This window comes from Euleptes europaea, chromosome 14 (genome assembly GCF_029931775.1).
Source record: "Euleptes europaea isolate rEulEur1 chromosome 14, rEulEur1.hap1, whole genome shotgun sequence".
Lineage (NCBI taxonomy): Eukaryota > Metazoa > Chordata > Lepidosauria > Squamata > Sphaerodactylidae > Euleptes > Euleptes europaea.
The window spans coordinates 50,334,940-50,350,139 of NC_079325.1; the positions used below are offsets into that span (position 1 = coordinate 50,334,940).

A 15,200-nucleotide genomic window follows, 5' to 3' on the forward strand; every position below is an offset into this window, starting at 1 on the left:
TTGCTCCTCCTCCTCCTCCTCCTCCCGCTCAGGCCTCTCCCCCCCCCTTTCCAGCTCCCCCCTCCGCCAGCGCCCGGCTGCACTCCCCGGCGGGCCCGCCAGGCGGCGCTGTCCCTTTTGGCAAGCCTGGCCGCGGCGGGGAGAGCGGCTCACTCTAGGCCGGGGATTGACAGGCCTTTCGCCAGAGACGGGAGAGGCGGAGGCAGCAACAACAGCAGACGACGCGGAGAGGCCGCCGAGAGAAGCCTGGGAGGCCCGTGCCGCCGCCATCCGTAGCCATCCTGCCCCCCGAGCCCCCCCGCCCCCCCGCCACCGGCCCCCTAAGGCGCGCCCGGCTCTTGACGACCACCACAGGTGGGTATGGGGGGCCGCGGGGAGGCCGGGGCCCCTTTTCGGTGGGGGGGGAGGTGGGGCGGGGGGGGAGGTGGGGCGGGGGGGTCGGCCCGGCCGCGGCAGCCCGAAAATGGAGCCTGAGCGAGGCAGGCGGCCTCGGCGCTCGCCCCACACCGTCCCTCCGGTTCTCCTTGGGAAGGGGGCGAGCAGCCCCCCTTCCTTGGGCAGCGAAGCGCCATCTCCCCTGCCCCCCAATTCGGATTCCGAAGAGCCATAAATACAATTGGGTGTGTGTGTGTGTGTGAAACCCTCTCTGGGTCTCTTTCTTGGGAGGGGAGAGGGGGAGCTTTTGCAAGGGAGCCGAGAGGCTGGAAGGGCGTTGGTTCGCCTGCTCCCCCCCCCCCATACCTTCACTCCCCCCTCCCCCCATACCTTCCCTCCCCCCTCCCCGTAGAAGTTCCTACGATCGACCCCCCCCCTAATGCATTGTTTCCAACGCGACGGTTTTGCAAAATCGATCCCCTCCTGAGTGATGGAGAACGGAGGCTGCCCTTGGTCGGGAGCAGACGTGGGCCTGTCTGAGCAGCCGCCCCCGTCCCTCTGCCTCTCCCTTACAGATGGCACACAATGTGGGGGGTGTTGCATGCATTGGGGGGAGGGGGCTCTGAATACAGGGCTGTGGGTTCCCCCCCCCAATTGCATTGCCTTCAGCATTGCTGTTTTGCCTAAGGTGAGTTTTTTGTTTTGTTCTGAAAAACCCAGTAGTATAAAAGAGCAAGAGTCCAGTAGCACCTTAAAGACTAACAACAATATTTTCTGGCAGGGTATGAGCTTTCGTGAGCCACAGCTGTGGCTCACGAAAGCTCATGCCTTGCCAGAAAATATTGTTGTTAGTCTTTAAGGTGCTACTGGACTCTTGCTCTTTTGTGGCTCACGAAAGCTCATACCTTGCCAGAAAATATTGTTGTTAGTCTTTAAGGTGCTACTGGACTCTTGCTCTTTTGTGGCTCACGAAAGCTCATACCCTGCCAGAAAATATTGTTGTTAGTCTTTAAAGTGCTACTGGACTCTTGCTCTTTTATCCTACTGCAGACAGACTAACACGGCTACCCACTGTGAAAAGTCCAGGTTTGGCTTCCATTGTTTTGATAGTGGGTCGGGTGGTTGAAGCAGGCCTGGATCTCTTATTTGTGTGTGTGTGTGTGTGTGTGTGTGTGTGTTCTGCCGTTCCAAGCTGTAAAACAACCTCTCGGCCTTGGCTCCTGTCTAATTGGGATGGGGCTGCAGCCCAAATTGTATAGGTTTTAAGCTGCATCTTTTGAAAAAAGCTCCGTTTATCGCCCTGTTCTTCAGCACGGTACGCCTGATCGAGTGTAAAAAATGGCATTTGGGGGCAGGAGTGCAGAAATCTTTTTTTTAATGACTTTTGGTGTTGCACATGCAAAAAAGAGGGGGTGTCAGGAAATCGGAATTTGGATTCTCATTGTTGATGTTATGCCACTGGAGGTTTGAGGCCAGTGTTTACAATTGACAGTGGTGTGGCTTTGAGTAGTTTGGGGAAATGATTCTTAACCTGGAGAAGTGGAGTCAGGGAGGGTGCCTTGAGATGCATGAAAGCAAGGGGCATGGGTACGGAGTGGGATGAATGTGGAAATGCATTGTTCTGCTCTAAAACGTTAAACATTCACTCTTTGCCCCTTCTCGGCTGGTGCATTTGCATTGGAAATAGTGCTGGTTAGGGAGAGGTTAAATAAGAATTGTATGTCTGTTTTAGCAGGCTTGTGCATTTAATTGGGGTGTGGAGAAAACGCCACTTGGTATGCATTTTACTAGCTTTGAACTTAGGTTTTCATTACCAAAGCTGCCTGGAGCTTGGATCAGCGGTGAGGCGAACCGAAAATCTTGGAAGTTTCCTCTGTGGGAATGCTACCAGGTGGTCACCTGATGCCCCCATTCAGAGCTCCGCTCTTAATTGCTTTCAGCTCAGCACAAAATGGAGCTTGTTATTCCTCAAGGTGTGGATTGTCTTGTTGCATCTCGAATCAGTCAAGACGTTAATCCTTCAGGGTGTTGCTGTATCCCTCTTTTTCACAATTCCATGTGTGTGGTGGAGGGCAGAAGGAGCGGAGCTCGGTTTTCGGGATTGTGTCCTGATTTGGGAACTCGAGTTGGCTTCTAGCAGGTGCAATTTCTGTTGCAGTTTTGTGGGGATGCGTTATTAGTGGCTGTGCTTTCTCCATCATCCATTTGCCTTCTGTTGGAATCAAGGTTTTGTGCCCTTATTTCAAAGGGTTTAAGATTGAGAGCCCAAGGTCAAGTTGAAGGATTGGGGGCTTTGCAGTGGAACCACATATAAATACTAGAAAGCTCTGTTTGCTTTCTTCTCGCATGCTCTTGGAAGCATCCCTTTTCACAAAACCACAGCTTAGGGAGTACGCTTTTTTGCAGCTCAGTAGTTTCAGGGTACACTTCAAGTTACCCAACTTGAGGGAGAAAGGTGTGCATACCTTTTAGACATATAGTCTTAAACTACTTATTCTCACAGTTTAACTTTCAGAGGGGTGTAGGACTAGTTTAATTGCTTTGGGGTACACTTTATGACCCTCTTTTTGAGGGACAAATGTACAAATATTTTGCTCCATTTTCACAATTTGTTAGTAATTGGGGGTGGGGTACCTTTCAGCTGGTCAGGATCAAGATATTCTGCTTTATGGGATGAGAAGTTTCTCCTGCTGCTTGCGTTGGGGATTTAGAGGATGGGAATTGGCCTGTGTCGGTGGTTTTCAGGCCTTGACCTGGATGGCCCAGGCTAGCTCGAACTTGTCAGATCTTGGAAGCTAAATAGGGCCAGTTCTGGTAAGTGTTTGGATGAGAGACCACCAAGGAAGTCCAGGGTTGCTACTCAGAGTCAGGCAATAACAAATTACCTCTATACTTCTCTTGCCTTGAAAACCCTAGAGGGTCACCTTAAGTTCACACACACGTTTTCAGACAGTGTTTGAGGGAAACCAGTATCACACACACACACACGTTTTCAGACCATGTTTGAGGGAAGCCAGTATCAGGGATTCCTCGCTAGCAAAATTAATAACCCTGGATAAGCTTTTCTGGAAGACAGCTCACCCACTTGTTGCTGGCTTTCCCCTGGATGGCAGTTTTGGGAGAAGTGGTAGCCTACATTTCCTTACTACGTAATAGGGTTGCCAACAGGTACTAGCTGGAGATCTCCAGCTATTACAGCTGATCTCCAGCCCATTGAGATCAGTTTCCCTGGAGAAAATAGCCGCTTTGGCAATTGGACTCTATGGAATTGAAGTCCCTCCCCTCTCCAAACCCCACCCTCCTCAGGTTCCACCCCCCAAATCTTCCGGTATTTCCAAACCCGGAGCTGGCAACCCTAATAAGTAAAATGGTCATTGTGGTCTGGGCTGCGGTCTCAGCACTGAGGCTAGCACTCTTTGTGAGCTGACTGTCCATCCCAGAAGCCTCCCCAAGAAGATCAAGACAAGTGGTGGCTGGTTACTACTGGCGGTCTCTTGGCCAGCAATCACCTGCCATTGCTTCTTGCTTTGGAAGAAAGTGTCTTCCTCTGACATGGTAGCTAAATGGAACCCCCGTCTTCAGACGTAGTATACCTCTGGATCCAAAATGACAATCAGTAGAGGGGGGCTGATTATCTTCATGCCCTGCTTGCGAACTTCTGGGGGTGGTGGTGGTACCTGGCCAGCCGGCCAGCCATCGTGTTATGCAGAGGAAGACAAAATTGTAGGAATTTAGGGGAGAACCAATAAGAGGACAGTTATTCTTTCTGATTCTTTCTGTGTCATTGGGGGTGTGTGTGTCAAGGGCCATCAAGTTGCAGCTGACCTATGGCAACCCCTCATGGAGTTTTCAGGGCAAGAGGCTTCAGAGGTGACTGGCCATTGCGTTCCTTTGAGTACTGACCTTGGCCTTCCTTTGTGGTCTCCCCTCCAAGTACTAGCCAGGGCTGACCCGGCTTAGCTTCTGAGATCTGAGAGATCAGGTTTGCCTGGGCCAGACAGGTCAGGGCATCATTGGGGTACATGTCTACATTTTTGGTCCTGCCCACCGACAAACTGGTATAAAAACTTCAGCTGTAAGCCCCCAATGTGATAGGTACTATAAAACTTGGTTATGTTTTCAATGCGGAGATATGAAGGCCTAGAAAAATATGGGGGTGCTGTTTTTGTTTGTTTTATTTTTGTTTGTTTCTTTTGTTCCAAGGGCCTTTTTCAGTTTTCCCAACAGAAAAGTTGGATGGTCTGAAAAAAATCCCAACAAAATGTTTTCTGTTTTGGAATAAATTCTTTTAAAAATAAGGTTTTTACTCAAAATGTGTAGTATGAAGATTTTTCTACAGCACTAGAAAATGATTCATCTATTTGCATTGTTTAAATGTGACTAATTTTACCAACAGTTAAAATGCTGTAATGTGAATAATAATACTCTATTGAAGACTTCAGTGTTTTCAGTATTATAAAGTTTCTCAGTACTTTAGTATGCTCCTAGTCCTGTTGGGATTGTATGAGTCTGTTTTTGTTCAATAATACTTTTCTGTTATTTAGTCCAAGAATTGCTTTCTGTTTTTGACTTATTTTTTCGTACCCAATACTAAGATACATATGCACAGAGTTCAGCTGTTTGTAGCTTTCTCCATTTTGGTGGGAGAAAACGAAGGCTGCCATTCTAAGAATGTTTTCCTGGGCATAAACCTGGTTGAAGGAAAAGGGACTTAGCTATGAGTATACCTGTTTAGGATTGTTCCCCAAGGTGCTTTCTGCTTCTAAGTTCCATAAACGTGCAAAACAGTACAATTTTATATGCCTAAGATATAAATTATGCATTTTATGCTCTTAAATGTAGGTTTGAGAAGCAAGACAATATTGCATATATTAAAAAAAAAGATTTTCCATTTTTTGCAGTTTTCTCTCTCTCCATGGTTTTAGAATGTCCAGAAATGTTACGCAATGGCTGCCTATTTATGTGGCTGCTAAACTCGAGCACCTTAATAATTTCACCTTTCCTCGCTTTTAGCTCGGGCTAACCCTGCAATTTTGTGAGCAGTATAGAAGAAGAGTTGATTTTTATATCCCCATTTTCTCTACCTTTTAAGGAGAATCAGACTGGCTTACAAATGCCTTCCCTTCCTCTCCCCCCAACAGACACCTTGTGATGTAGGTGGGGCTGAGAGAGTTCAGAGAGAACTGTGACTAGCCCAAAGTCCCCCAGCAGGATTCATGTGTAGGAGTGGGGAAACCAACCCGGTTCACATGAACACATAAAGCTGCCTTAAAATGAATCAGGCCCTTGGTGCATCAAAGTCAGTATTGTGTACTCAGATCGGCAGTGGTTCTCCAGGTCTCAGGTAGAGGTCTTTCACATCACCTACTTGCCTAATCCCTTTAACTGGAGATGCCGAGGATTAATCCTGGGACCTTCTGCATGCCAAACAAATGCTGTGACACTGAGCCACAGCCCCTCCCCAGGTTAGAGTCCACTGCTCATGTAGAGGAGTGGGGAATCAAACCTGGATCTCCAGATTAGGGTCCACTGCTCTTAACCACGACACCATGCTGGCTCTCTTCACGACCACTTCCCTATACTGTGTGTGTGAAGTGCTGTCAAGTCGCAGCCGACTTATGGCAACCCCTTTTTGGGGTTTTCATGGCAAGAGACTAACAGAGCTGGTTTGCCAGTGCCTTCCTCTGCATAGCAACCCTGGTATTCCTTGGTGGTCTCCCATCCAAATACTAACCAGGGCTGACCCTGCTTAGCTTCTGAGATCTGCCAAGATCAACCGTCACTTTAAAAGCGATAGTGGAGATGAAGGCTGGAAGATAACGTACTTTGAAAGAGTCCTGAAAAATGTCCCGGTCTTCTGGTGTCGTCTGACTGTTAAACCATTTCAAGGCCTCTTGCTCTACTCTTGGAAAGAGAGTGCTTCAGCCAGGCAAAGCTTCTGTTGTTGCGTTGTGGTTGTGTTCTGTTGTTGGGCCTGGGGTCCAGAGTTGTCTTGGACCAGTGACTTGAGGAACTGTAGGCTACTTGTTCAGCAGAATGAGGAGGTACAATCCTGAAGTGATAGAGTATCTCTTCAGATGCACAGTTCCGGATGTGCGTGTATGCCTTTTTAAAATTCCCCTGAGAAAAAGAAAATAGCTCATTGGGGGGGGGGTTCTGGCCCAGCGCACTCCTATAGTGTTAATTTTCATTGTGTAGAGGAGCATTAAGCACGAGGTCTGCCACCTCGTTCTGCCATATATTTGGCGGTGGAAAGTGCTGTCAAATGACTTATGGCGACCCCCATAGAGTTTTCAAGGCAAGAGCCGATCAGAGGTGGTACATTACTGCCTGCCTCCATGTCATGACCCTGGTATTCCATGGTGGTCTCCCATCCAAAAACTAGCCAGGGCTGCGCATGCTTAGCTTTTGAGATCTGATGAGGTCGGGCTAGCCTTAGGCCCCAAATGGCACATCGCTTGAACTTTGTATACTAAATCGAATGCTGCTGTTGGCTGTGACTCTCAAAGAGCCCAATATACTTTGTCTCTGAACCTCTGTGGTGTATGTGGGCCATTGCTGATTAGAGGGTCAAGATGTTGCAGTTGAATCCTAGAAGTGGCAGCAAGGACCGTGGTCGTTTATGCATCGGAGTTTTACCTGAGTTTCGTTGCTTGCTGGACCCACACCTTCCTGTTGGGAATCTCTGCAACAGCAGTCTCCAAGCTCAAATCAGCCCCCACCTCTTTTAATGCTGCTTTGTAAATGGCTTACTTATTGGTGTTTACTGTGAGAGAAACCCCCCCCCCCCAAAATCCAATTGCCAAATAAAAAAACATTTTAAGAAGAAAAAACAAAAAGCGGAGCAATCTGAAGGGGGGGAATCCAAACCTTTCTTCTGCTCAGACAGAGCTCCCGGAAAGTAGGAAGCCTTTGAATCCCCACCTCTTTAACACACGGCTTTGTAATTAGAATCATAGAGTTGGAAGGGACCACCAGGTCCATCTGGTCCAACCCTCTGCACAATGCAGGAAAACAAGCTTGGGTGTCCTGTGCTTTGCCCTATGCACTGGGATTTCCCCCAGGCTGAGCTCAGGGGAGAGGGAAGAATTGGGTTAACAGAGGAATGGGAAGGTCCAGGATTTGTGAGGGCTGGCAGCGAGGTCATCTCTAATGGACGGAAAACTCATGCATAACTCCAAGGAACAACTGAGACAGACTGGGGGCAAACGTGAGTGAAAGTACCCATGTGTAAATAACCTGTGTTAGTACAGTTGGCCCTTTGGTCAGCTGGGGGGGTTCAGCTTGTGGGCTCTGGCTGAAGGGTGATATGTCAGAGAGATCAGCCAAAGAAGCCTGTTTGGACCAACAGGCCAGAGTGGTTTGTATGGAATTCCTTGACCTCTGCCAAAAGGGGTCGAGGATTGCTTGCTGGTTGGACGGGCCAGACCACCTTCACTTGTGAATAGGGTTGTCAGCTCCAGGTTGGGAAATACCTGGAGATTTTGGAGGTGGAACTTGAGGAGGGCAGGGTTTGGAGAGAGGAGGGGCTTCAGTGCCATAGAGTCCAAATGCCAAAGTGGCTATTTTCTCCAGGTTAAGTGATCTCTCTCGCTTGGTGATCAGTTGTATTAGCAGATCTCCAGCCACCACTTGAAGGCTGGCAACCCTACTTGTGAAGATGGAGGATTACTGGCAGCCCTGACAACAGGGCCCCCCTTTCTTGCTTCCTGAACGTTAAACTTCTGAGCCTTGTTTTTCTTTTGTCTCTTTATCTTGACTGTCGAGACAGTATCCACCCTAAACCCTGCCTTGGTAGGGGAAGGGCGGGATATAAATCCAATAAAAGTAAATAAATAAACCTTCTGCTTGTGACCTGGATACATGCCAGCACAGTGTAGCTACATCCCCATGAGTCACTTCACCTACAACTGCGTTACTGCAAAGCTTGCTCGTTCTCCGGATGATGACTCCACTTTGTTCAGTGATTGTAAAGTAGGGCAGGCAGGGTGGAATCCCTGTGGCAGTCCTGGAAAGAGGTCTTGCCAAAAAAATAAAAATAAAATGCGCTGTTCATAAACTTTGAACGTACCACTGAAAAACGCTAAGTGTGTATGTATTACATATATACAAGAAGGGGAACTGCAAGGACTTGTGGGGGGCATCTCATTATCCCCTCCCCCACTATATCCTTTCCCCCTTCCCTGGAAGCCCCTATAGCCTCTCTCCTTTCTTTGGTTCTTACACTCTTTTTTTAAATTTCAGATTTTTTCTGCAACCCTGTTTTTTTCCCCTTAGGTTTGTAGAAAGATCTGTCTTGTCTGTTCACAGTCCCAGTCTCTGGATTTAAGTGTCGACATACGAGGCCATGTTGAGAATCGGATATATTGATGATGTATGTATTTAAAATAAAAGAACTTTAAGGGTTTCAGAGTACTTTATATGAGGATAATCAAATGTCTGCTCTGTTGATACCGCATCCCTCTTAAATTTATTGCGTTTAAGGCAACCCAAGAAATTGTTTGTTGTTGTTGTTGTTGCAACAGGCTAAACACGGTTACCCTGCTGGAATTTGCATCCCCGTAAAGTAGATCAGAATTATTAATCCTGTCTTCTAGCTGTGGTTGTGGTGATAGGGAGCTGAAGCTGAGAGAGTGTGCCTAAAGCCATTTTGTGAGTTCACAGCAAGATCTAAACTGGGAACTTTGTGGCCTACATAGCCATTATCTTGTTTATTTGCAAAATAAAACTCTGTCGAGATAAGTAGATTTTAATTTCCAAACACAGACAGTGTTTGTGTGTGCGTGAGAGTGAGAGCGAGATGCCAAAGTCCTATGGCTTTTTGGGCGAAATGGGCAAATCACATTGAGTTTTTGGATTATCAGGATATTTTTGAGCAAGGATTGTTGATGCCCCTGGTGTCATTCGTCTTTAAAAACTGCCACTTGCAAATAAGGCCGAAGAGTTGCTAGCCTGCATTCATGATTTCGGCCTTGGAAGTCACTTGGAAGCAGTTTTTTACTTAGCATTATTGTCTTTATTGACATATACTAGGAAAAATTGAAGGCAGTAGGAAAAGAGGAAGACCCAAGATGAGATGGATTGACACAGTGAAGGAAGCCACGGGCCTTCAAGTTTGCAAGACTTGAACAAGATTGTTAATGATAGAACATTTTTGGAGGACGTTTATTCATAGGGTTGCCATAAGTTTGGAAGCGACTTTACGGCATATAATCCACACACAGAGGTCTGTGGCTCTTCACAAATTCTTTGTGTTATCCTTTGGGTATAACTGGATGTAGTGTTCTGCATATGAGACCTGGAAAATGCATGTTTAAGAATGGACCTCAGATAATGCAGAGTCCTTTTTTCATTCATTCATTCGACTTTTTTTTTTTTTTGCATTGACTTCACAATGGTCTTGTTTGGTGAAACATTATTTGTAGTTTACACCTAGGGTACTAAGGTAAGACAGGGAGAGTGGAATTAACACTGTCTTTCATTTTTTGATCCAACAAAGTTATTTATTTATTAAATTGATATCCTGTTCAGTCTTTTCTCCTGTTGGGCTCTTGGTGACTTTGCTGCAGGATTTCTGCCAAATTCTTCTCCAAGGCAGCTTGCAAGTTGCGTAATTAAATAATTGGGGGGGGGGATAAAAGAGGCCACATGAAATGTGTAGGCTTAAAATTGATATTTTTAAAAAAGCTAAATGGTCATGTTACCTCACCAGTTCAAATAGCCACCAGAAGAACCATATGGACCATGTGAGAGCCTGCGTGGTGTAGTAGATAGATTGTTGGACTAGCAGTGGGGAGACCCAGGTCCAAATCTCCAGACAGCCCTACAGCTCACTGGGTGACCAAGAACAGTTGCTCCTTCTCCACCTAATCTACCTGGCAAGGTTGTTGTTGCGAGGGTTAAATGGGTGGGGGGAGAACCATCTATGTCACCATGAGCTCCTTGGAGAAAGTGTAGGGTAAAAATTTGAAGGATGGTGGGTTTTTTTGGCACAAATTGGATTCATAAAAAACTTAATAATTACAGTCCCATCCCAGTGCTGGAGGGTTTCCTTCTCAATGGAACTATATACTCACTCCATCCACCGAAGCTCTGCCATCACATGAACACATGAAGTTGCCTTATACTGATTCAGACTCTTGGTTCATCAAAGACAGTATTGTCCACTCAGACTGGCAGCGGCTCTCCAGGGTCTCAGGCAGGGGTCTTTCACATCACCTACCTGCCTAGTCTTTTTAACTGGCGATACCGGGGATTGAACCTGGGACTTTCTGCTTGCCAAGCAGTTGCTCTACCACTGAGCCAGAGCCCCTCCCATCAGTTGTCCTGGGATGTAGGATGTGGGTCATTCGGCTGTGTCCGTGTCTGCAGTTGGTTCTTAACCGTTAGGAACTCATCAGCCACTTTTTGGTTAACAGGGCACGTGATGGACTTTGTATTTTGGACTGGATAAAGTTTGTTGCTAGAAACCTCATCAAGTCTCTGAAGTTCTCTCCCTCTCTCTCTGTATTTTCTGAGTATGTCTGCTGATAGCATTCAAGCCCTGTTATCTCAGCTGACAAACCGAAAAAGAGAGCTCTTTTTGTCTTGAAAGTGGCCAATGGATCAGTTAAATGGTGATGGTGGAAACTGCTATCAGGTCGCAGCTGATTTATGGCAACCCCGTGGGATTTTCAAGGCAAGAGACATCCAGAGGTGGTTGCCTGCCTCTGCATAGGAACCCAGGACTTCTTCAGTGGTCTCCTGTCCAAGCACTAACCAGGACCGACCCTGCTTAGCTTCTGAGGTCTGATGAGATCGGGTTAACCTGGGCCATCTGGGTCAAGGGTCAGTTAAGTCGCCCATTTTAAAAATAGTTCTCCAAAAGATAAAGTGAATTTTTATAGTAGGTTTAGATATTTTATTTTTGCAAGTATCCCTGAAGCTGAGCATAGCTTGCTGGGTACCCAAGGTTGGGTGGGATAAATAAAATAAATTGATAGCGCCTTAAATAAATTATATTTTTACTATGTTAAGATAAAAATTATTTTAAAAAATTGTTAAAACAGCACAATGACATTTTTGACGGTTGATATACTGTAACCCAGTGATGGCGAACCTTTTAGAGACTGAGTGCTCAAACTGCAACCCAAAACCCACTTATTTATCGCAAAGTGCCAACACAGCTAGAAGTCTACATGGGGCTAGGGGTTGCCAGGTCCCTCTTTGCCACCTGCGGGAGGTTTTTGCAGTGGAACCTGAGGATGGTGGGGTTTGGGGAGGGACTTCAATGCCATAGAGTCCAATTGCCAAAGTGGCCATTTTCTCCAGGTGAGCTGAAATAGCAGATCTCCTGCTACTACCTCGAGGTTGGCCACCCTGCATGGGCGGCCGAGCGGGGGAAGGAAAGCAGCTGGAGCATAGCCCCCACCCCTTCAGTTTGGTTCTTTTTCCAACTGCTAACTTCATACGAATTAAAAAAGACTGTTATGCGGGGGGGGGGGCTGATGGTGGGGACAGCCCTCTGCACACGCTCAGAGACACCTTCGGTTGCATGAACGAGCAGAGTGGAAACCCAAGCGAAGGGCTTGGCTCCAGCACAAACGCCAGGCGGGCCCCCGTTCGGCCCTCACCGCCAACCCCCTGCACTGCAGTCACCAACCAGCCTGCCGCAGACGGCCGCCCAGGCGTCCCACTCCCGGTCCAGCCCCGTCCCAGCTCCGCCTCTTCCAGTCCTCGGCAGAAGGCTCGTCGTTGTCTTCACTTCTGGAGCGCACAGCCGGCGACTGCGGAGAAGGCACTGGGAAGAAGTCTGGCGCTTCCCAGAGGAGCTGGGAAGGCACCGTTGGTCCCCAGCCTCCTCAGCCGGGGGAACGAACTCAGGCGAACTCTGTGCTGGGGCGACAGCTCGCATGCCCACAGAGAGGGTTCCTGAGTGCCACCTCTGGCATGCGTGCCATAGGTTCGCCACCACTGCTGTAACTACATGCCAGACGGGTTTCAGCCTATTTGGCATTCCTCAGTGGTCAATTGAAACCCATGTAAAACATACACACATATTTACAGATATATAAACATATAAAAGGTAAAGGTAGTCCTCTGTGCAAGCACCGGGTCATTCCTGACGTCACATCCCGACGTTTACTAGGCAGACTTTGTTTATGGGGTGGTTTGCCAGTGCCTTCCCCAGTCATCTTCCCTTTACCCCCAGCAAGCTGGGTACTCATTTGACCGACCTCGGAAGGATGGAAGGCTAAGTCATTGAGCCGGCTACCTGAAACCAACTTCTGTTGGGATTGAACTCAGATCGTGAGCAGAGCTTGGACTGCAGTACTGTAGCTTACCACTCTGAGCCACGGGGGCTCTTATGTCTTATAAACATAGACAGACAGTTATATATCAGGCCAGGCATGTATATAGGTTGTATAGTATATTTCCAATTATACAAACATCCGGTTAGATTGTCTACAAGTTGTTATACTGGGCTGTTTATGTCTCCCATATAAACTGTGTGTGCAATTATCAACCAGGTAGACCAGGTCTGATATATAATTGTCTGTATAGGCCTGAAATGTGGTTACAATATATCAACCTTAGGAAATGCCATTGTGCTGTTTTAACTATTTTTAAAAAATAATTTTTATCTTGACATAGCGTCTTAAATAAATTATATTTTCACTAACTATTTATTTTATTTATCCCACCCAACCTTGGGTACCCAGTTTCTGTTTTTTAGGTCGGGTTTCATTCCCTTTTCTTTTTTCTTCTCTGAGCATAGCTTGAAACAATTGGAGTGTGTTTTTGCATTGGAGTTGGTTTTTTAAAAATTATTTTTAACTTCTGTATATTTGTTCCTTTCCTTTTTGCTCTCATAGATTCCATCGCCCCTTTTGTGGAATTAGAGGCCTCTGTTTCAAATGGGTTGTTGGTATCATTGCTCTTGGGTTTTTTTTTAGAACTCTCCTGCAGTTTGGGGAGCTGATATCAAATTTCCAGAAATTTTGAAGTAGCCCCCTCAAATAAAGTGGTCATTTTGGGGGGAAATGGAACTATATCCCAAACTGACTTTCCTATTAGTCCTAAACTACTTTTACTTATTTAGCAACTTCCAGGTGGGGTGGGGGGAAGCAAGTTACGCTCACATTATAATTGTGTTCCCAATAGTAGAACTTCACATTGCTCCATAAAAATGAATGGCAGCCATTCATTCATAAGGGAAGAAACGAAAGGGTCGTATAGGGACACCTTTTGGCAAATCCTTCTTTGTTCTTGGTGACGCCAATCATTTCTACATAGTCTCATGTGCATAGCCCCACCTTCATGCCCTGTTTCTTGAGTCTGCCAGAGAGTAACATAATAAATGGTTTTATGTTTTTACTGGCTTCTTTCCGTAGCAAACCATCATTTTGTGCCTGTTAGTAGGGCAGTGAAAGCAGGAGCCACCCACAGAAGGATGCATTTCTGTATAGCTAGAAGGCCCCCAGGTATGCAGCATAAATATGGGGAGGGAGGGAGGGGGAAAGAACCTCAAAACACTCCAGTGGGGACTGAGCATGCTCACTGCCCTCTGGGAGCCTCAGAATGTTGAGGGCAGTTCAGAAAAGAAGGAAGGGGAAGAAAAAGTGAGGGTGTGGGGAGGAACATCTTAATCTGCCATACGGGTACCTTGGAGTCATGCATCCTCCAACCCAAATCTCCCCTGCCCCCCCAGTTCTAGGACGTTACAAATTTTTAAAGGCTTTGCTTCCTTAGCAGTTTAAAGAATTTTTGGGAGAGGTGCAGTAGATTAGAACTGGAGGGAAAATTTCCTTCACCATTTTACTTAAATCTATTCTTGTCTTCCTCCCAGCCAATCCTAGGACTCTTAGCTTCAGAACAGTCAGAGCCCCTACCATTTTTTCATATATTCTGGGCTGGAGGATGGGGGAATGAAGGTTGGGGGGGGGTTAGGTATCCATCTCCCAACCTGAGTGCCCCCATGTCACATGGAGGGGGGGGGGAAGCAAGCAAGCAAGCAAGAACAGTTGGTTGCTATATGCTGACTTTCTCTACCACTTAAGGAAGAATCAAACCTGCATACAATCACCTTCCCTTCCCCTCCCCACAACAGACACCTGAGAGAGCTCTAACAGCTCATTCCTTACTTCTGAGGACGAAAGTCCTCAGGAGACCAGGAAGGGGTTGTGCCAGCGTTGGGGGCCCCCATGCTGGCGTCCGGGCTACTTATGCCGCCATAAATGGCCCCAACGCTGGCAGGGAGGCCTGGACGCTGGTCTCCTGGTGCTGCTGCGTCAGCGCCACCCTGGGATGCCGCCGGGGCGTTCCACCGGCATCCCACTGGCGTGAAGTCCTGCGCTGGTGTTCGGGGGGCGTGCTGGGGGGAGGAGCTACCTTTAGGCAGCTCCCTGTCCCTGGCACACCGGTGGCGAGAATGGCAGTGTTGCTCCTGCTTTTTAGCAGGCGCAGCCTCGCTGTTGTCTATGGGGTGAAAATCCCCATTTAAAATTTAAACTTTTTTAAAAGGCTTTTTCGAGCTATCGGCATCCGGGAAACGGGTTAGGAGGCTCCGCAGCAGCGCCTCCTCCCTGCCGTCCCCGGCCGCCGACAGCTCGGGAATGGGCTGTAAGAGAGTTGTGACTAGCCCAAGGTCAGCTGGCTGCATGTGGAGGAGTGGGGAAACCAACCCGGTTTACCAGATTAGCCTCATGTGGAGTGGGGAATCAAACCTGGTTCTCCAGATCAGAGTCCACCTCTCCAAACCACCACCCTTAACCATGCTGTCTCTCCCTTCCCCCTGTCTGTGCTATACTGCGTAAGTTCAGAGCTGGAAGCACGGGTACTTGCTC

At 47.5% G+C, this 15,200-nt stretch overlaps 1 protein-coding gene across 1 annotated transcript in view; it reads left to right on the plus strand.

The window, feature by feature from the left end:
• Window positions 1–266: 266 nt before the first annotated feature.
• The window catches only part of PRRC2B (proline rich coiled-coil 2B), a 100,656-nt gene continuing 85,722 nt past the window's right edge, over window positions 267–15,200 (plus strand). The window contains exon 1 of the mRNA XM_056860347.1: window positions 267–354. The gene's annotated coding sequence lies outside the window, so the exon portion shown is untranslated. The remainder of the gene's footprint in view (window positions 355–15,200) is intronic.